At 47.5% G+C, this 22,349-nt stretch overlaps 1 protein-coding gene across 1 annotated transcript in view; it reads right to left on the bottom strand.

Moving 5' to 3' along the window:
- LOC142814083 (uncharacterized) overlaps nt 1–14,570 on the bottom strand; it is an 83,276-nt gene extending 68,706 nt beyond the window's left edge. The window contains exon 1 of the mRNA XM_075892024.1: nt 14,333–14,570. The gene's annotated coding sequence lies outside the window, so the exon portion shown is untranslated. The remainder of the gene's footprint in view (nt 1–14,332) is intronic.
- Nucleotides 14,571–22,349: the final 7,779 nt, after the last annotated feature.

Genomic DNA, 22,349 nt, shown 5'->3' with positions numbered 1-22,349 from the left:
TCCATCCCACTTCTTACCCTGACAAATGCCCTGGCTGTGGAGCGGTAACGACGTTATTTCACGTAAGGCTGGAATGTCAGCGTCCGCCTGCCAGACGCTCTGCCAACTCCTCTCCTATTCCTACCCTACTAGCCTGGGAGGCCATGCGGCGTGATGAAAGCCCGAGTGGCAAGCGGGTGCTGGTTCGGCGGGCGCGGGACGCAGCAGCGGCTGTTGGAGCTTTGAACTGAAAGCCCCACCCATACATTTCTAAACGCAAAGCATTCCTTAGCGAACTTCGGCGACTTTGTGCATATCTATCTATCTGTCTATCTTTCTATCTATCTATCTATCTATCTATCTATCTATCTATCTATCTATCTATCTATCTATCTATCTATCAAGTCGCCTAGGACATTTAGCTCTCCTGACCATTTTAATAATGGTATCGATACCAAACTTGGTATGGCATACCATCACTGTATGAAGAACGTATTTGACTTGTCATGAAGTCAAAATCATGACTTGGATGTCATGAATGTCATGAGTATATTTCATGGTCCTGAAGCTCTTGCGGTGGTTTAGTTCACATGTCATGCTGAAAGCTGGTATGGTATGACATGATTGCATGGCCAACACAAGCGACAGACCCTAATATAAAAATTATGACACGAGTGTCATGTAACATGACTATATGCCAAGCCCATGATGCGCTCGTGGGCGTTTCGTTATCGTCACATACACCAAATGTGGTATTCCGGTACGCGAACTTATGACGAAGGTGTGCGACTTGTGCAAACATAATAATCATGTGATGCGCGTCATATAACATGACTACATGCCACAATCTTGATGCGCTGGCCACCGTTTCACTAGCTTTCATTATACAGAATTCGGTATTACGGGAGGCGAACGGATGGCGAAGGTATGATAATGGTGCAAACATGATGAATATGAGATGGGTGTCATGTAACAACATGACTACATACTACGCTCATGATGCGCTCGCAGCCGTTTCGATAGGTGCACACGCATGTACGAAAGTCGGTATTACGCGAAGCGAACACACGACATAGGTAAATGAGACATAAAAACAAGATAATCATAACATGTGTGTCATGGAACGTGACTACATTCCACATTCACGATGCGTTCGTGGCCGTCTCGCTAGCTATACATATGTCAAATCTGATATTACGTGACATCAATGATCGACGAAGGTATGTGACTGGTGCAAACATGATAATCGTGAGATGCGTGTCATGTGAGAACATGACTACATGCCACAGTCAAGGCGCGAATACATTTCGACGTGATGCAGTGCGCGTGCTCACCGCCGTTCATTTCGTCGGGTCAAGCCGGCGTCGCCAAGCCAGGCACTGGTCCTGCCATATATACCCGCAGGCGCGTGCCACGCTGCATTCATTTTATGCATGCGCGTTTCAGCACGTCCAACGTCCCTCCTTCACGAAAAGAGGGAGACGCAGTGTTGTCTGGGTAACGCATAGGCGCGAACGCATGTCGCATTTCGCGCCCGTTGCCGTCGGGCCGCGCCGAGGGACGCTGGTCGCGCCGGTTTCACCAGTCACGCCTGGCGTCAGAATGAAGAGTGCTCGTGTTTTGCTAACGTAGCATCGCTGTGGTCAGTGAGCGCGCGCGTCAACGCTACATTGGAGTGTATTGGGCCCTTCAAGATGCCCACATGTACCGAATTTGGTGTTTCGTGGCGTCCATAGTGACTAACATAAGTTACTGGTGCAAACATGATAATTCTGACACGCGTGCCATGTAAGAATATGACATACCGCGCTCATAGCGTGCTCGCGGTCTTTTTGCTAACTGCACATATACTATACTTGGTATCACGTGACTTCAATAGATGACGCAGGTAAACGAAACATTCAAACATGGTAATTTTGACATGAAAGTCATGTACGGCATTATTTACCTCCGCCTCGTAACTTTGTGCTGAATTGAAAGTGACAAATCAAGGAACAGGTTGTTAACGCACCAAGCACGCACGCGCGCGTCCTGCTCGGCTTAGACCTTACAAGCGCGTTTGATACAGTAAATCATGCTGCCATTTTGAACAAGATCAGCCAACTAGGTCTTGGTTCAAGGTTCCACCGGTACGTCAGCAGCTTCCTGACCGGACGCAAGGCGACGGTGAAGGTCGACGATGCCTCACCACGAACAGTTGACATGGGGGGTGCGGGTTCGCCGCAGGGCTCGGTGCTCTCTCCCATGCTTTTCAACCTCATCATGATCGGACTACCGGAGCGTCTCGACGCAATAGAGGGCATCAATCACATGATCTACGCAGACAACGTGACCGTGTGCATCACAGCGAATACAAGCGTCGGTGAAATGCAAAAGAGAATGCAGCAGGCCGTCCGGGCCGTGGAGTGGCACCTCGAAGGCACGGGGCTCATCTGCTTTCCCGATAAATCGAAAATCTTCCTGCATAGACCATGGAAGAAAGGACCTCACCCGCAGGCTGTACTGGACACCCGTCGCTTGGGAATCCGCGTCGTGACGAAGGAGGGGACCCAAATACCAACGGTGTTCAAAATACGAGTGCTCGGCCTGTGACTGGAAGAGAACGGTGCGAATCACGAGCTGGTAGCACGACTGCAAAAGAATGTGGCCGCCGCAACTCACCTTGTGCGTCGAGTAGCGAAAAAAAGAAAAGGGCTAAAGGAACACAACGTGACGAAGTTAATACACGCGTACGCGCTGAGCCACATAGCGTATGTAGCCGCATATGCCGAGTGGAACAGAAGCAAAACCGAGAAGCAGAACGCGGCGATTCATCTAGCGTTCAAGGTACCCCTGTATGTGCCCCAGTACACGGAAACCCGTAGGCTTCTGGATCCGGGTGTGCATAACACCCTTGACGAGACGGCAGCAGTGCGGAGGATCGCGCAGCTCGAGAGGTTGTCTGGCACAAGAACGGGAAGACGCATTCTCTATCTGCTTAGGATTCGATATCATGAGGCGCGTGGACTGAAGGAAGCATTGCTACTGGAAGACAGGGATGCCATACTGACAGAAAACATTCTCAGGAACATGCTACCCGTTCACAAATTGCAACGACGTAAATTCAGAGCTGCAGCAATCCTGAAGGCGCATGAAAGCCAAGAGGGTGTCCTCTTCGTCGATACGGCCGGGTATCCACTGTCATCCGGCGGCGGCGATGGGGGACTCTCGGAACCCCCGATGCTATCCGTGAACGAGCGAGGCGAAGTCGAGGTGCTAACACTACCACCACTGCTACTGCTACAACAACCACTGCAGCGATAGCGGCAACATCAACAGCAAGTCCGGTCAGCGGCGGCGGGACCTGCTTTGTCTATGGCGGTCCTGGATACAACAGGAAATGTTCGGGTCACGGCATCAGCACGGCTGTCATCGTCCGAAGCTGCAGAAGAAATGGCCATAGCTTTAGCGGTACTCCACAGCGGTGCGGACGACAGCCTGATTATTAGCGATTCCAAATCATCGATTCGGAGCTATTTTAAAGGCTGGGTGTCCGAGGAGGTGGCACGCATGCTTAACGCCAGAGCTGGAAAATTCGCGTCAGGCAAGATTACTGACAAGGCCCTCAAGTTGTTTCCCGCTCACATGGGGGGCATTGCAACTATCAACAACAACAGCCATAAAACTAGCATCAACAACGCCAACAGCCAAAGACTAACCGGCATCATGCGCAACCATAACGAGCGCGCCCACCTCGTCGCGAGGCAACTTACCCGCCACGATGCAGCCACCCAGGGAGCAGCCGCCACAGTGGTTGGGAGGAGAACCGGCCAAGGCACGGTGGTGGCCATAAGCACTGGCAATGCCGAAATTACCACCCCCACCAAGTTCGTTGCTGCGGCAACTGAAGTTAGTGCAGAAGAGGCGAGGCAACAGAGCTGCGCCGACAGCTATGAAGGAGAATTTCCTGCCACGTACTACGACGTGCTTGCGCACTATAGGAAAGACCGCAAGAAATTTCCGCAATCCCACGTGCGCCTGGGGAGGTTGCAGGTGGTGGATCTGAGAAGGCTGCGGACAGGCACGTTCACCAACCCCTACCATCTGCACCACTTATGGCCTACGCTGCACCCGTCGCCTGGCTGCCCGTGGAACGCGCACGAACGGGCCGATATGGCACATATATTTTGGCAATGCGAAAGAGATGAAGATAGACCACGAGAAACGATGACATCAAGTGAGGGAACCACCGAAATGGGGCGCCTTGCTAAGCGATGGCAAGCCGCCCTTCTCAGCGAGGCCCTCGAAAACCAAGTGTGGGCCGTCCAGTGGGCCAGGGCCGTCGCCGAGGACCTCAAAAGATGTTCCTTGAACGATGTGTCCCTGGCAGCCTAGCCCCGGGCACAGCAACAACCGTTGGGCAAATAAAGTTTATTCAACTCAACTCAACTCGCAACCTTGAGTTCATTTTGAAGTGACATATCAAGCTTTCTCATTCGTGCTTCGCATATCATCGATTTCCACTGTACATGAGATCTGCCTTTTTTTTCTATGATTGAAATAAAAACTTTCCCTTTCTTATGATTATCAGGTTGACACCAGTCACATACCTCTGTCATCCATTCACGTACCGTAATATGAAATTTTGTATATGTGACGCATGCGAAATGGCCGCGAGCGCATCATGAACGTGTCATGTATTCATGTTGTTGCAAGACACGCATGTCAAAACTTTCATGTTAAGGTCTGTCGCTTGTGTTAGTTATGTAATCATGTCTTACCATACCAGTTTTGCAACATGTCATGTGAACGAGACCACCGCAAGATCAGCAAGGCCTTATATTGTAAATCATGACATTCATGACATACTGCGATGACTTTCATGTTAAGACTAGTCAACTATGCTCGTCATACAGTCATGTTATGCCAGACCAAGTTCGGTATCCATTAGATTATCCAAATGGCCAGGATAGCTAAATGCCATAGGCGGCTACATAGATAGATAGATATAGATCGATAGATAGATAGATAGATAGATAGATAGATAGATAGATAGAACCCTCAAAATCGCCAAAGTTCGCTAAGAAATGCTTCGCATTTAAATAGTGGGCTGTCCACATCGGCGCGAGGGCAAGGGGAAGCGATAGGCCAATGTGAGAAATGAAGGCGTGCGTCACAATTTTGAGACTAGTCAACTATGCTCGTCATACAGTCATGTTATGCCAGACCAAGTTCGGTATCCATAACATTATCCAAATGGCCAGGATAGCTAAATGTCATAGGCGGCTACATAGATAGATAGATAGATAGATAGATAGATAGATAGATAGATAGATAGATAGATAGATAGATAGATAGATAGATAGATAGATAGATAGATAGATAGATAGATAGATAGATAGATAGATAGATAGATAGATAGATAGATAGATAGATAGATAGATAGATAGATAGATAGATAGATAGATAGATAGAACCCTCAAAGCCGCCAAAGTTCGCTAAGAAATGCTTCGCATTTAAATAGTGGGCTGTCCACATCGGCGCGAGGGCAAGGGGAAGCGATAGGCCAATGTGAGAAATGAAGGCGTGCGTCACAATTTTGACGTTGGCTTGAGGACCAATTCAGCGCAATTGAAACGTGGTGCGTCCAGTGTGTCTGTGGGAGGCACTCCGTGTGAAAAGAGACGTGTCGAGCGTTTCTGTGGGATGCGCGCCGCGTCTCCGACCTGCGAAGGTCGCAACCAGTGTCCGTCACGGACGCACTCAGGGTCTCTGCAGGGACGCACCACGCTCGTAACACCACGGAGTGAATGACGATGAGTAAGACGAAGCATAAAAAGGTTTCATCAGTAAACTGTGAATCCTCCAACCATCCATTCGTCTGTCCATCGATCCGTCTGTCCATCTGTCCATCCGCACGTCTGTCTGTCTGTCCATCTGTGCATCTGTCTGTTTCTTTTCCTGTCTCTCTAGTCTATATGTGTCTGTCTGTATGTCTGTATGTCCGTCCGTCCATCTGTCTGTCTGTTCGTCTGTCCGTCTGTCTACGACAACAGACAGGGACATACGGACGGGGTGGCTGTGACAAATGAGGGGGAATTAAGCCACAGCGTAGGTGCACGAGGCCCGCTTCGACGCCATGTTCTTAAAGTACCCGGATACCAAAAGGAGCGAAGCGTTCACATTGAAATCCAATCGATGCCGCCTCACAGCCATTTAAATCCATTCATTTCGTTACGGGTGGTCTCTACGACCGTTCCTTGGCCTCCGTGCGAGAAACGGACGAAAACAGACACGTGACAACTTGGCTCACATGACAAAGAATGTCACTGCAGTCGTCATGGCTCCAACGGGCCATTCGCGTGCTACTCAACGGAACGAAGCGCCTCCGTCGGAGTTCGGCTCACGTGACATAGAACATCAAGGCATTCGTCACGGCTCAAATGGGCGAATCGCGTGCGATGGAGCGCAAAGCCTCCATCCTAATTCGGATCCCGTGACATAGAACTTCACGGCGTTCCCCACGGCTCAAATATGCCAATCACGAGCGACTTGATGGATTTGGAATGCGTATAAAAGTGCACCACAGATGAAGAAACGGCGACGCGCCTCTGTCAAGCCGCTGTGGCAGCGAGTAGACGCAACTTGAAAGCAGAAAGAGGCCTTGCTATAACAACTGTTCCTTCGCGGGAAATTTGAATTTATTACATAGGAGCATTGTTTCTACCAAAGAGTAAAAATTGATTGCTCTTCTCATCAAGCACGGGAGTTCGAGACGCGTGGCAAGCGCGGTCTCCATGAAACGCTGTATGAAACGCCTTCCGGTATTTGAAGATGATTCTCGCACGTCTTATGAATTTTATGGTTAGTGGGTGGAACACGGAACACCTACGTCGATATTTGGAATGTGTGTATATTTACACCACTGCTTTGTGCGCACCGCAGTAGCACAGTGTGGCATGCCTATATAGCCACCATGAAGTGAAATTTTCCAGTTTTACTGCAGCGCCAGAATACATAGCCTAGCGGATAAAAAAATGCAACCTTGCGAGCGGCCTCAATGAACACGGAACGCGACGAGTGCGTTTTGCGCCCTGCATCCGTGGGCCGATTGTGGCCGGGATACATGGCAGACGCGAGGACGCGTCTATTTTCTGCTTGCTCCCAAAGGTGAATATCAAAGACTTTGAACGACGCAGCGTGTAGGGAGCCTACATGAACGGCCGTTTTTAGGGTGGAGACATCTTAATAAGTGCCTTCAAGAAACTCAGCCAAAACCAGTGGGCAACGGGGCACGCTGTTGCCAGCTTCCACCAAATTCAGCATAGTTTTCTGTGCGCCGCCATTTTGGAGCCAGCCGCCGCTCCCTCCAGCTGTATACCTACGTAGATCGAGCATGTATACCTACGTACGGCATCGGTGCCCAGCCCTTGTAACAACACACAACACCTGGGCTTTTGACAGCGGCGGTTCTCAGTTCTCAAAGTGAGCGCACGAAGAAATTCGCAGCCCACACACAAACACTTGTGACATAATACTGAGGTTACGCTGACACGAACGCAAGCGTGGCAACAGCTCAGACTAGCGAGCGCGTCTCCGTACGAACGCGCGGACGCGTCCCGTTTGTGGGCTTCCTACTCGCAATGCCTGGACGCAGCAACGACAACTTCGGTTATCTACTCATTCACGAACACCGCGAAACACATATACGTGTGCCGCAGGAAAAAACAGTGAACGAAATACGCAGTACTCACAGAGCAAATACGAGACGCACTGGTGGGCTCCCAGCCGTCTCGCTTCACTTGAGCCAGCCATAGTTGTCGTCGGCCAGGGCTCGCTGGGAAGCGAAACATTCGCACCCCCTTTCTGTTGTGGTTAGTGCAGAGCAGTACGCAGCATCCAGGCATTCTAAGGTTTCACCGGCAGCGTTTAACACGCTACCGCAACGTTCGACGCTGTATTATTGAGAACTAAACGCAACCGGGCGTAGACGCAGTGCGGGCACCAAGATGGGGCGATAGCGCGGCGTTGCTGTCTGGCAACATTGTGTTTTGGTGGGCGGCGGTGCGTTGGCGGCATGTAGTGGGTCAAAGGCTGACATCACCCTAAAAACGCCCTTTCATGTAGGCTCCCTAGCAGTGTGAGTAACGTAGCTCCCTCTGGTCAGTGTGTGGTGCCTATATTGGTTTAATGAAATGACCATAAACAAAGTCTGCGCTCTTTTCTGTCTCCTGTCTCATTTTTATACAGCTTGCGCCGCCAGTCGAGTTTTTGAGAGCTTGAGAAACTTAAATTTGGGAAGAAAACGCGCATTTAATTATCTTTCTTTTTTATCTGACAATACTTTTTTAACCATGCCCGCTGACAACTATGCATACCGAGCTTGTCACGACCAAAAAACGCCCCTTGCGGTGAACACCGTTAATAATTGGCTGCACGGTGTAAGACAAACGAAACAAAAAAACAAAACTTTATATTTCTAACGCTTAGTTCTCACATTTGCAACGCCATTACGGACGGCACGCACGCAGGTACTCTTGTAAATGATATGCACCGGCCGCAGTTGCGTGTGATATAGGGGCCTAGTGGAAGAAAGAGTCTCCACACCTAAATTACTGTACGTGCGAAGCTCCTTGTTATCTGAGTTGTTCGTTCCCGATGTATGTAGTAGTATCAGTAGTAGTGGTAGTAGTAGTAGTAGCAGTAGTAGTAATAGGTAGTAATAATATTAGTAGTAATACGTCGCCACTTCTCGTTTAGTCGTTGGAATATCCGCTGAAGGGCGGTATTGGTATATGATGAATATATGGGGAAAGTTGCGAGATCGTGGTACTTGGGGTATGCACTAGATGAACGGCCAGACGCATGGACGGGCAAAAAGACAAGCAGATGGACGGGTGGACAAACAGACAGACACCAGGACAGAAGGATGCACGAACGGACTGATGAATGCTTCGCCCCACTCCTCAGTATTCAATACGCAGATATGCTTTGATTTCTTCTTAAAGGGCCACTCACCAGGCCCAATACCAAATTTTAGTTAGACCGCGGAAGTTGTTGGGTGTCCATTCAGGAACATTTTCACAAAATTTTTTTTGAATTGGTTCATCAAAAGCTGAGAACATTTTTTTGAAGCGGTGCAAAACGAGCATTTGAGGAGGCGAGCTCGAAACCCTTGCGCCTCCTCCGTGTAGCCTTCGCAAGCCAAGGAACACGCTGCCGTCCGCGCACTCATTCCCCGGCCAACTGCCTCATCCCCCGATGACCCCTGTGTTCCAGAAGAGAACGTTCCTCGCCTAACTTACAGTGAGATAATTACCTATCACCAGGACTCCCACCGGCCTTTTCCCCCGCCCTGCAAAGGACTCAGGAAAGTGGAAGAGAGCATTCTTCTACATCTAGTTGCCAATACTTTGACTCTTCCTTTTCCGGCCTCTGCCAGTACTGTACGTAGGTGGCTGACACCTATCACATGGTATGGGTATGCAAGCTCAACCCTTCTTTACCCCCCAAATCTAAATCCAACAAGAGAGGACTGGGAGGTGGCCTTGCTTGGTTGCCAGGACTTTGCGGCCTAAGAAACCATGGTCCAGCGTGCCAGGACAGCGGCCACGACCAAACGGGTCCCTGACAAGGGACTACACCAAGTACTGCAGAGAGGCTGACCCACTGGAGGATGGTCTCCCTGGTCACCTTTTGGATGCGAACCATTTCTTAGCGAACTTCGGCACTTTAAGGGTATCTATCTATCTATCTATCTATCTATCTATCTATATATCTATCTATCTATCTATCTATCTATCTATCAAGCCGCCTACGACTTTTAGTTCTCCAGGCCGTTTTGATAATGGCATCTATACCAAACCTGATAAGGCATCACATGACTGTATGAAGAACATATTTAACAAGTCGTAACATGAAAATTATGACACATATGTCATGAGTGTCATGATTTACATTTCATGGTCCTGCAGCTCTTGAGGTGGTTTCGTTCACATGGCATGTTGCAAAGCCGGTATGGTATTGCATGATTGCAAGGCGAACACAAGCAACAGACACAAGAAAATCATAACATGCCTGTGATGTAACAACATGTCTACATGCCACACTCATCATGCGCTCGCGCCCCTTTCACTAGCGTCACATATACCAAATGTGATATTACTGTACGTGAATGAATCTTGAAGGTATGTGACTGATGCAAACATGATAATCATGATGCGTGTCATGTATCAACAAGACTACAATGCCACGCTCATGATGCGTTGGTTGCCATTTAACTAGTTTCACCTATATCATATTTATTACGAGACGTGAATGAATGTCGAAGGTATGACACTTGTGCGAACGTGATAACATGAGAATCGTGTCATGTAACAGCATGACTACATGCCACGCTCATGATGCGCTCGCGGCCATTTTACTAGCGTCACATATACTAAATTTGGTATTACAGTATGTAAATAGATGACGAAGGTATGCGACTGCTTCAAACATGACAATCATGAGTTACGTGTCATGCAACAACATGACTAGTTTCCACGCTCATGATTCGCTGGCGGCTGTTTCGCTAGCTTCAATTATACCTAATTTGGTGTTAAGGGACGTGAATGAATGACGAAGGTAAGATACTGGTGCAAAAAGGATAACATGGAATGCATGTCATGTAACAACATGACTACATGTTACTATAGCTATGATGCGCTCGCGGCCGTTTCGCTAGCTTCAAATGTACCAAACTCGGCATTACGCACCGCGAATAGATGGCATAGGTAAATGACACATCCAAACATTATAATCTTGACATGCATGCTATGAGACAACATGGCTACATGCCACACTGATGATGCACTCGCGACCATTTCGCTTGCTTCACATATGCCAAATTGGGTATTACGCCAAGCCAATGGGTGACGAAGGAATGTGACTGGTGCAAACATGATAATCATAAGATTTGTGTCATGTGAGAACATGACTACATGCCACAGGCAAAGCGCCAACACATTTCGACTTGACGCGGTGCGCGTGCTCACCGGTGTTCATTTCGTTGCGTCACGCCGGCGTTGCCACGCGAGGCGCTGGTTCTGCCATATGCTCGCAGACACGCGCGGCACTGCATTGCTTTGACGCATGCGCGTATCAGCGCGTCCGGCATGGCACCGTCATGAAAAGATGGAGACGCAGTGTTATCTGGGTAACGCATCGGCACCAAATGCAGCACGTCGCATTTCGCGCCGGTTGCCCTCGGACCTCGCCGACGGACGCTGGTCGTTTCTGGCGTCAGACTACAGGGTGCTGGCATTTCGCTGACGAAGTCGCTGTGTCCAGCGTGCACGCGCTTCTACGCTACGTTCGAATATATTGGGCCCTTCATGATGCGCTCGTGGCCATTTTGCAAGCTGCACATAAACCAACTTTGGTGTTACGTGACGTCAATGGATGAAGAAATATATGATTGGTGCAAACACAATTATCCTGTCACGCGTGTCATGTAAGAACGTGACAACATACCACACTCATAGCGTGCTCGCGGCCGTTTTGCTAGCTCCATATATATACTAAATTCGGTATCACGTGACGAATAGATTATGAAGGTAAAGGACACATCCAAACATGTTAATCATGACACGGATGTCATGTATGACATTATTTGGCTTCATCTCGTAACGTTCTGCTTATTTTAAAGTGACATGTCAACCTTTCTTATTAGAGTTTCGCATGTCATCGATTCCCACTGTACGTGGTATCTGTCAATTTTTTTGATAAATGTTTACTACTACTACTACTACATCGCAATCCAAATCTCTTCCCTACCCCCTCCGTCATCTGATCTAGATGTGGCGTGCGCATGACGTACTCGACCGTCATCTGATCTAGATGTCACGTGCGCATGACGTACTCGAACAAGGCGAACCCCCGTGCACACGAGTGGCGATTTTTTTTTGAACAGCGTTGTTTTGAGGTCTACTGCCCGTTTCTGCTGGATGGTTTTTAAGCGCTGGCTTAGACGCGATAAAATAGATGAGCACAATGGGTGCGCGAACGCGTAGGAGCGTTCCACGGCTGTAGTCTGCTCGATGCGCTGACCGCATAATCTCAAGGACATGAACGCATGCGAAACACCGGCATATTAGCCCCGCATCTAGTTGCGATTCGGGGGGGGGGGGGGGAGGGAAGAAAAAAAATGACTCTCACATTTCCTTATTGCGACTCATAACCTTTCTAGAATTCTGTTATTCTCTTCAAGCAACAAGTACATAAACCGCGCATGTTGTGTAAAGTTTTTTCCGCAATATCGCGTGCCACTGTTGGCAACGTGAGAGCATAGTCGTCTAGAGGACCAACGTCACTGCATTGCCGTGTACGTAGGGCAATTCAAATGTGCATGTCATACTTTCATCATCTATAGGCACCGCACACTGGCCAGAGGGAGCTGCGTTGCTCACAATACCCAGTCTCAAAAGATTCTGACATTCGCCGTTAGGGAAACACAGAACAGAGACGCGCGCTCACGTCCCCAATCTATCCCGGGCACAATCCACCGACATATTCAGGGCGCGAAACGCTCGCGTCGCGTTCCATTTTCACGGAGGCCATCTCAAGGTTTCTTTTTTTGTCCGCTAGGCTATGTATTTTGGCGCTGTAATCAGAGTGTAAAACTTGACTGAACGGTGCCTATCGGCGGCGTCCACAAAAGAAAGGGGAGCAGCGTTAATCTTAAAATTTGACCCATTTCCGTGGTGCGTAGCGTTGCAATTTTCGGCGGACGTGATCATGAACGCCACATCTACGCATTACGCTTCTCTGCTCAAAATTGTCAAACCTGGTGAGTGGCCCTTTAAACCATAGTCCGAGCAGATCGAACCACAGCATAAATCTATACGGCGATCAGGTGTTCTACCACATAACCCCGCCACGTCTCAGAACTACTTTTCGAATACAAGCTAATCTTCGTGAAACGTGAACAGAGGTTGCAATGGTGGCTGCCCAGTTTTATAGACATTACATATTATGTACTCCAATGATGGAGCCGTCATGCGTTAAGGCGAATTTAGTTAAGCAACATACGCTAAAGTTGATTCATGTAGCAGTGTAAAGGGCAACCAACCTTACGAGCACCAAGTCTTCACAACAGCTTACCGATTCTGGTGCTGCTAATAACCAAGTTTCTTGGCAATGTTACGCAACTGTAAACAAGTTGTTTAGAATGCCTATATGACTGTTTAAGGTGTCTGTGCGTGCATTTGTACGCATATTTAGCGCTACTTTCACTCAATACAATATTTACCCCACAGTAACCTTCCATCCGCATGCTTCGTACAACAACGATTCTCCAAGTACGTGGAATCCGCTGAACTTGTTTTGAGTATATTGAACGCGTGAGGTCCCCCTATGTTGGAATTCAATACAAATACGATGCGAACATACTAGAACGAAGGCGACGCTTGCGCAAGCCGCGCACCTTTGTAACGCAATCCACGTCCGAAAGGAGGATAAGTAATGCCATTTAATGTGTCCGTATTCAAAACGTCTTCTTGACTTGAAATTGTCCTTCCGCCGCCTCAATGTAGCGCATTCGTAACGCGTTTGTGCTGCCGAATGCTTTTACGCTGCATTGAGGGCAAAGGCAAGTCGAGCTCCAAGAATCGTTTCTGAATACCTGTGGGACGCCTGAAGCCTGCTGGCTAGAAGCAGGAGGGCACACGTGTTCTAACGCTTTACGTGTTGGGAGGAAGACAAAATCCTCGTTGATTTCAAAGCTTGGACGCGTTTGGGACCCCTGGGGCACTAGACTTCAGCAGGTCGGAGCATCGACAGCACGCCTATTTCACCGGCTCAGCTGATCGCATTTTCCCTATCTCTTCTGCAAACAACGTGCTCCACCAGTGCTTTGCCTGTTCTATACCAAACTCCACCGTCTCCACGTTTCTACCCTTCTACTACCAGGCTCAACTGACTCCCTCCATCTCGTCCGCTTAGCTTTATCTATGCTTTTTAGGCAAAGATTCACTTTCTTAGCTGGGCCTAAAAAGTCTTGATGACGCTCCCTGGGTATTCATTTCGGCTCTGATTAGGTCTTCTGTTAATTGAATAATGCTAGTTTCTGGAGAAAAGAAACCGCGAAAAGCACTGATAACTTTCTCCTGAAGATGAGCCGTTCTTACTCAGCCACTCTCGGCTCTGAATATGAATTAAATCTCGAGTAATGACGTGTTTGGTGCCAAGGGCCCCCCGCATCATAGTTTAGCCACTCCCTTCGCCGATTCTTGTACTAATGTTACACCGAAGCAGAACAGAAACCACACTCGAATAACTCGACTACAGCGTGATATAGAACGCTCGTGGAAGCATAAGCGAAGACGACGAGGCTTACCTCTTACATCGTTCGAACAACTTAGGAGAGTTGGGAATGTATCTGAAGATCCTGTACTGCGATGAGCAGTGTGGAAAAGTGTGTGTCCAGTACCACGCCTCGAGGCGTGGCCTGGCAACGAAGAGGCGCGCCCGGTCTTCGGTCAGCTGGACCAGTTGCGGGTCCTCGAGTGCCCCGGCAGCTGGACACGCCTGACCGAACCAGACGTTCGATGAACGACGAAGCCGAGGCGCGTGCTCTCGTGTGGCATGCGCACAAGCTCACGCGCTCTAGCGCTCGCGACTAGGCGCCTCTGGTGCCCGAATACTAATAATGATAATGGTACTATACATAATAAAGAGCAAAATCGCCGTACGGAGCACAGCTTTTGAACGCAATTACGGAGCAAAAATTGCGTGTCGAAAGCCAAGCCAGACTTTTGCCATCGAAGACGAAAAATACGCCAATAGTGGACAGCGAGATAAAAAGCCGCGTTTTCCGCACTCGTCTGTTTATACTCACGGAAAACGTTTCTTAGCAATAAAAGGAGAGCTACGGGAGTGGGACTTTGACAAGTACTCCTGCGCGAAATAGTCTTGCTTGGCGCGCGATACAGGATGGCTTTCTGCAATCAGTGTTGCATACCAAGACAGCCGCTGCTTAGCGTTGGAGACACACGTAAACAGCGGTAATTTTTTCCGCTTGCAAAACCTCGGAATGACTACGTGAAAAGTAAAATAAACGGAAAAGTCACGCAGGTGGGAGCTGCATTTGTATATGGTGTAAGGAAAAGTCATAGCTTTGCCACAAAGGTGAAGCAGTGAATTCGATAGCAACCAATTGGAATGTCGCGCGAAGCATAGCAAGCAGATCGAAAAGTGCTTTGTGTTGCCGACGCACAAATGACGCACGAAACTTGCTCACAGGTACAGAATAACGTGAATCAGTGTCTCAGTTGTTACTTCGCTCAGTTTGAAAAAAGCGCCCTTTTCGCCAAAGAAGACTGTGCAGTGACATGTGCAGTGCATTCGTGCACCCAGTAACAAACAGAATTGTTCCGGTGAAATCCTAAGGCGTAAGATTATCCCTACTTTGAGTTAAGCGCACACAGTGAGCGTTTGCCCCCGCTGCGGGGTAAAGTACGCGTGGTAGATGAGCGCGCCAGTGCGCGTCGCCGCGTCCTGCCGACCTCGTTCAGTGCGCCATCTCGCTGGTTATGCGGAAAACACGGAAGTCGCCCCGTGATCGCTATCACCTGTGGTAAGTGGTAGATATGAATACCTTTCCGTTTCAATGTTGAAGGAGGTGCTCCTTCATAGCTTAGTGGCAAACGCCATGCACTCACAAGGAAACGTTCAAACGTCCACACACCAGAGTCCTTTTTTGGATTATTTTTTAAAGACTATAGATAGTTTTTCTTGGGGACCTTCAACGCAAACATTTTGGTCTGTCTGTCTGTCTGTCTGTCTGTCTGTCTGTCTGTCTTTCTGTCTGTCTGTACATTTGTCTGTTTGTCCACTTTTACCGACATCGGGTACTTGAAACGGCCGACCCTATCCGCAGCACCCACCAATGTTGCTCAAGGTTGAGCGTTCATGCTTGTGCAGTTGTCAATTAAAGAGCAGTTATTGCGCATGTCTGGGGCACCATAACAACACGCATATATTCTACATCTGCATCTCTTACTAGAAAACGCATAGATAAGTAATTTTAAGGACCGCAGCGCTTATCACGCTGCGCATACCATGCAACGCTTGCACGGAACGTGGAGTGTTTCCAACGCTTTGCTAAGACGAAATGGTGGTGGCACCTGCCCCGTCACCTCACGTTCTACAGTTTACCACCTCTGAGACGGGCGCGCACGGCCACGCGCTTCGTTTTCCAAAAGAAACTGCCAGATGGCGCTAATGTCTCACGTGTGATTTTGCTTGATGCGCTCGTTCGCCTCCGCTGCACACTCGCGGCACTCTAATGCAGCGCCTTCGGAATAAGATTCACCTATTTTCTTGAGCAGAACATCAAATAAATGTTTTGTTCACTCTCTCCACACGCAAGGCTATCATCTTTCGACGACATCTTTAGATTACATGCAGTTCTGGGCCAAGTTTTTTCTTTATAATTTCATTGGTTTGATTGATATGCGGGGTTTAACGTCCCAAAACCACTATACAATTATGAGAGACGCCGTAGTGGAGGGCTCCGGAAATTTCGACAACCTGAGGTTCTTTAACGTGAACCCAAATCTCAGACCACGGGCCTACAACATTTCCGCCTTCATCGGAAATGCAGCCGCTGCAGCCGGGATTCAATCCCGTGACCTGCGGGTCAGCAGCCGAGTACCTTAGCCCCTAGACCACCACGGCAGTGCAAATTTTTTTCTTACGTTTTCATATGGGTGTCTTAGGTATCTTTAGCCAGAGTTTAAAAATATGATGCACACGCAATTCTGACGCGACCAAATGCATGTAGCTGAACATTGCTTCGATTTCGACTCTTTTTATTCTACAATATTGTTTATTAGATCTATTTATTAACAAACTTTTAAAGGAACGAAGACGGATAAAAAATGCTAATGAGAAACTTGTAGATCGGTTTGAAAAACGCCCAATTCGACCATTTTAAACTCTACATCTCCTAATTAGTAGTGTTTTTCGGCTAACTACAAATGCCCGTGAAATAGAAAAAGATACCACGTGGCAAACCCGCTCGCGTGCCACTGCGCAATATATATATATATATATATATATATATATATATATATATATATATATATATATAATATTTTAGGCCCACCATTACCTCTGTCTCAAATCGCATCTGATAGCCTGCATCACTCCCTGCTCAGATATACTCCTTTTTTGATTTCCGGCTTTTCTTTCTATATTTTTTTCAGCCCAAAATTACGTTTTCTTTGAAAAACCATTAGCCTTTTAGTTAAGATTGCCGCCCGGTTCTTGGCCGATCCCCCTTTGTGGGTGTGCGGCAGAGTGACAAGGATCATCATCATCATCATCAGTGCGCATGATGATTTTAGTGCTTTCTAACGTTCGGCGTCCGAACAATCATAACGTTTGCCCGATTGTGCCGTCTCGACAGGGCCGCAACGATGGTTGTGGCTTTTTGATGAACACGTTTTACTATCGGCTACAAAAGCGATAACCACCGTGACTGCTTATGGCTGTCATGAACCGTTGCGAGAAAGCAATTAATTTCTACGCGCAACGTTAGGAAGCACTAGAATCACAGGGCGCGTATGCGCGCCAGTGGTTTTGTGACGTGGTGTTTATTTGTATTCAGCACTAGTAAGTAATAGCTATGATGTTCAAAATTGCTTAGTCGGACGTTTTGAAAAGTGATCTACAACTTTCTCATTGAATTTTTTTATCCATCTTCGCTCCTTCAAAATTTTGTTAATTAAACAAATCTAATTGAACAATATTTTATAACACAAAACTTATTCTAACTTCAGGCAATGGTCAGCAACATGCATTTGATCGCGTCGTACTTGCGTCTTGGCTTATTTCTAAACCCTGGCTGAAGATAGCTGGGACATCCTGTATATAAATAGGTATACACATACGGTAACTTAAGGCTGTCACCAACGTCGGCGCTGACGATGGCGGCAGAATCCAGCCGACAATGTTTATATAGTAGGCACATTTAGCTGACCGTTTTTTTGCCTCCTGCACCGCTCAGCCAGACGGTGGCGGCGCCACTGCACATGAGCCCGACAATGAGGCACGAACCGTGGGAGTAGACCATCATAGTGAGCGAATGTTCACGAAACGCGAGGAGAAACGACCGAAATGGCAGTCTCTTGTGCCGTTAGTCTACGCTGTTCAGAATACGCAGTGGTTGTTCGGCAAACACACAAGCACCAATGGCCCTTCAGGACAAACAAGGGCTCTGCCTCCTTCGAGAAGTCGTCGCAGCCGATTCCTTCGAGGATTCTCGCATGTGGGATTAAGTTTCATGAAACGACTCACAGCGGACACTTTTGACCATAAAGGAGCGTACGAGGAGCTTTTTAAGTGCGAATGCACTTTATAAGCGATCCTGAATCCGCCATCCGCGGTGCGGCTCCTTCTCTCCCCTAGCGACGGTGCGAGGAGCGGAGAGGAGCATCTGTAGCAACGGCGCAGCGAAGTCACACACCACGTGACTGCGCGCGCTCCGCCCTCCGCTCCGTGGTTGCGCGCGCCCGCGCAGCCACGACTTACTCGAGATCGGCAAGTCGTCATAGGTATGGATCCATCGCAGGCATCAACCTCGACTGCGATACCTCCAACAACGAGACAACGCAATCGAATGCGAGCATTTCACGCGTCGTTGAAGATGTCGCGCCGGTTGAAGACAAGGCAGCGCGGCGAAGGGCCCGTGATGCCAAGCGCAAGCGGGCGAAGCGAGCCGCGGACATAAACATTATTATAGTGCAAATTTACTCTCACATATACGCGTAAACTCACCAGGATTTCCCGAGAGGGTCTAATGGTTCCTGGGAATCACAATGTGAACACACGGGGGAGTTCACGTTAACTCACTGGCGAATGCCAACGGATTTTAACTTTACTCCCCCTCATAGCATCACCCCGTGCATTCGCACTTAAACATGTTCACCCTCGGGGAAATGCTTGGGAGTTTTTTGGTACTTCCGTCTAAGAGAATTCGCGAATGTTCGATAGTAAGCAATTTTATGTAACAATAGAAAAATCGTCGTTTTTAACAGCAACCACTCTTCCACCTATCTAGAAAAACTCTGTAGTTTGATTTGCCACAAGGTAACGCGGTGAACGCTGAAACAGGGCAGGGCAGTTGAAACGCATTGGGCCTGCCTTTAAAGCTTGAAGCTTCAAGTGAAGGTGACAAAAAACAAAAAAAAATTCTCATGCGTCAAACAGCAAATGAATCTTCGCTCCTTTCAACCAAAATTTTCAATCTTGCTGCAAGATAAGAACAGTTTTTAAATGCGAAGCACTTCATAGCGAACTTCGGGGACATTAAATCTATCTATCTATCTATCTATCTATCTATCTATCTATCTATCTATCTATCTATCTATCTATCTATCTATCTATCTATCTAGCCGCCTATGACTTTTAGCTCTCCTGGCCGTTTGGATTATGGTATCAAAACGAAACTTGGTATGGTATAACATGACTGTGTGACGAGCATATTTCACTAGTCATAACATCAAAATAATGACATGTATGCCATGACTGCATGATTTACATTTTGTGGTCTTGCTGCTTTTGCGTCGGTTTCGTTTACATGACATGTTGCAAAACTGGTATGGTATGACATGGTTGCATGGCGAGCACAAGCAATTAACCCTAATACGAAAATCGTGGCAGGCGTTGATATAACAACATGACTACATGCCACGCTCATGATGCGTTGGCGGCCGTTTGTCTAGTTTCACTTATACCAAATTTGCTATTAGGGGGCGTGAATGGATGACGAAGGTATGATACGCAAACATGATAAATGTGAGATGCGTGTCATGTAACAACATGACTACATGCTACGCTCATGATGCACTCACAGCCGTTTCGCTAGCTTCACATATATCAAATTCGGTATTACGTGACGTCAATGGATGACAAATGTATATGACAGGTGCAAACATGATAATCAGAAGATGCGTGTCATTTGAGAACATGAACATTGACGACTTCACAAGTTTAAGATGCCATCATATGAGCTCTCATCGCACGCATGGTAGCCTGCACTCGGCTCTCACTGTACCAGGCTACACAAAAGACCCTGTATGATAGTCAACACACGGACGGTGATTTTTCTCCGGGCTATCGCGTTCTTCTGTGGCTCCCATCTTGTCGTGTTGGCCTCAGCGAGAAGCTTTTAGCACTATACGTCGGGCCCTACCCAGTAGTGCACCAGGTGACGCTTGTCACCTATAGAATTTCTCCGACAACGAAATCATCGAACTTGACTACTACTGTCAAAACCGACATGGTGTACGTCTCTCGCCGGAGGGCCCACAATAGTGACACGCCCTCTTCGTTGTAGCTGGCACCAAAACGGTGGCTTTACAGGCCGGGGTAATGTCAAGGGTGAGGAAATACTTCTCCAGTGGAGCCGCTGATGCGGCACCTAATGAAAGAACACTAGGACATTGGTGTTGTGGGGCTCAGCCTGGATTGCCCTGTTGTCTAGCATTCTGTCCGCCCTGTGCGCTGTGATCGCGCTCCTCTACAGACTCACGACTTCTAAATAAGTACTCCCCGTAACACTATTTACAAGATATATTGAATATTTCAAGATTTTTGTACGAGTGCAGAGTCTGTCGAAAAATGGTTACGGAAAACACACATAGCAGTTTTCAGAATGTAAAGTTTTCGCTCAAATAGACTCAATTGTACCTATAGAATTTTCCGAAGATTTAAAAAAACACTGGATGTATGGGCCGGTAGTTGCGAAGTTCGTTCTTATCGCCTTTCTTGAAAATTGCAAAAACATGTGTAATCAGCTTGCCAGAAAACAAGACAGCTTTGGCAATGCACAAATTGAAGTTAAACGTTAAACTGGGTAAAGTAGTATAAGAATTAGGTTTTCCAGGCTGCAGTTGAAGACTATCAGTATCTAATGAGTCCTTATTGCCACGTGGACGTTACATTACGAAAGGCATCAGTCGGTGGGTCGAAGATGCTCGTTATTTTTCTGAACTTGTGGCCGGGAATGGTAAAGTAAAATACAGCAAGTAATGCATGATGTATACTGTGATATGGGTGAACAGAGCGTCGATAATGTCGTCATGATTAGAACGTGCCGTCTTATACATATTACGCCTTCTAGTCTCATCACGGATCGTCGCACCAACTTTAAAATAGCTTGAGTGTTTGCGTCTTGCGCGCTAGTTTAACAAAGCGATCTACAAATCTCATGAAGCTTCTGGGGCACTGAAGGCGCTTTTCGCGGAGCATTGTAGATGATTGATTGATATTTGGGTTTAACGTCCAAACCACCATATGATTATGAGAGACGCCGTAGTGGTGGGCTCCAGAAACTTTGACCACCTGGGGTTCTTTAAAGTGAATCCAAATCTGAGCACATGGGCCTACAACATTTCCGCCTCCATCGGAAATGCAGCCGCCGCAGCCGCGATTCGATCCCGCGACCTGCGGGTCAGCAGCCGAGTACTTTAGCCACTAGACCACCGTGGCGGGGCGATTGTGTTTGTAGGCATAAACTGAATACAACTAAGTGAAATAAAGATCGCGCTTGGTATTATTGAGCTATAAAGATATGCATCGCGTATGATTTACTTGGTTAAGCAAAATGGTCTCTTCTACTGCTTAGATGCCACTAAGGTCGACACACAAATAATATAGCTGGAAGGGTCACAAAGTGCAGATTTTTTGTTGAAATATAATTAATAAAGCTTGCTTCGATACCTCTAGACCATCTATTTTTGCAAAATTAAAGAGACGCTAAACGGAAAAACGATTTCTCACGTATTAGTTAAGTACAATTACACTATCCCGAAAACACCACTCTCACCGCAATATAGCGTTTGGTAAGCGAAGAAACACACGAAAAATCAAATGTGGCTGGAAGCGCAACTGTGAGATTTCGGCACCAAACACCGTGACGTCGTCAAGTTTGAAGGCGTATAGTGGGTCTTACCTAGCCTCTATTGGACAAAAAGGAAGTGCGTTGTCATCTATGGATGCCATAGACCTAGCATTCAAAATTTTGGGGAATTTATTCAGCCAATATTTTGAAAATAGAACAAATACAACGTCACGTGCGGTGATTTCAGCGCGGAGTTCAAGCACAAAACTTTAACTGCTAGCAATGAAATTACGAGAGTTAAACTTATGGCATTAGAGTTCTGAGACTGAATTTTATCAGTATAAATGAAGTAATGGTTTCTTTTTAGTGTCGCTTTGAGCTCAAGACTGCCTTTGAGTGCGATCAGATAGTTTAACATTTTCCACACGATATTTTCATGTCCTTTAGTGGAAAAAAAACTGCTTCTTGAACAAACCCATTTGCCTTTGTGAAGGTATTTCACAAC

This window comes from Rhipicephalus microplus, chromosome 4 (assembly GCF_043290135.1).
Source record: "Rhipicephalus microplus isolate Deutch F79 chromosome 4, USDA_Rmic, whole genome shotgun sequence".
Taxonomy (NCBI): domain Eukaryota; kingdom Metazoa; phylum Arthropoda; class Arachnida; order Ixodida; family Ixodidae; genus Rhipicephalus; species Rhipicephalus microplus.
The sequence above is the reverse complement of the archived record's forward strand: the minus strand, read 5'-3'. Positions and strand labels throughout refer to the sequence as shown.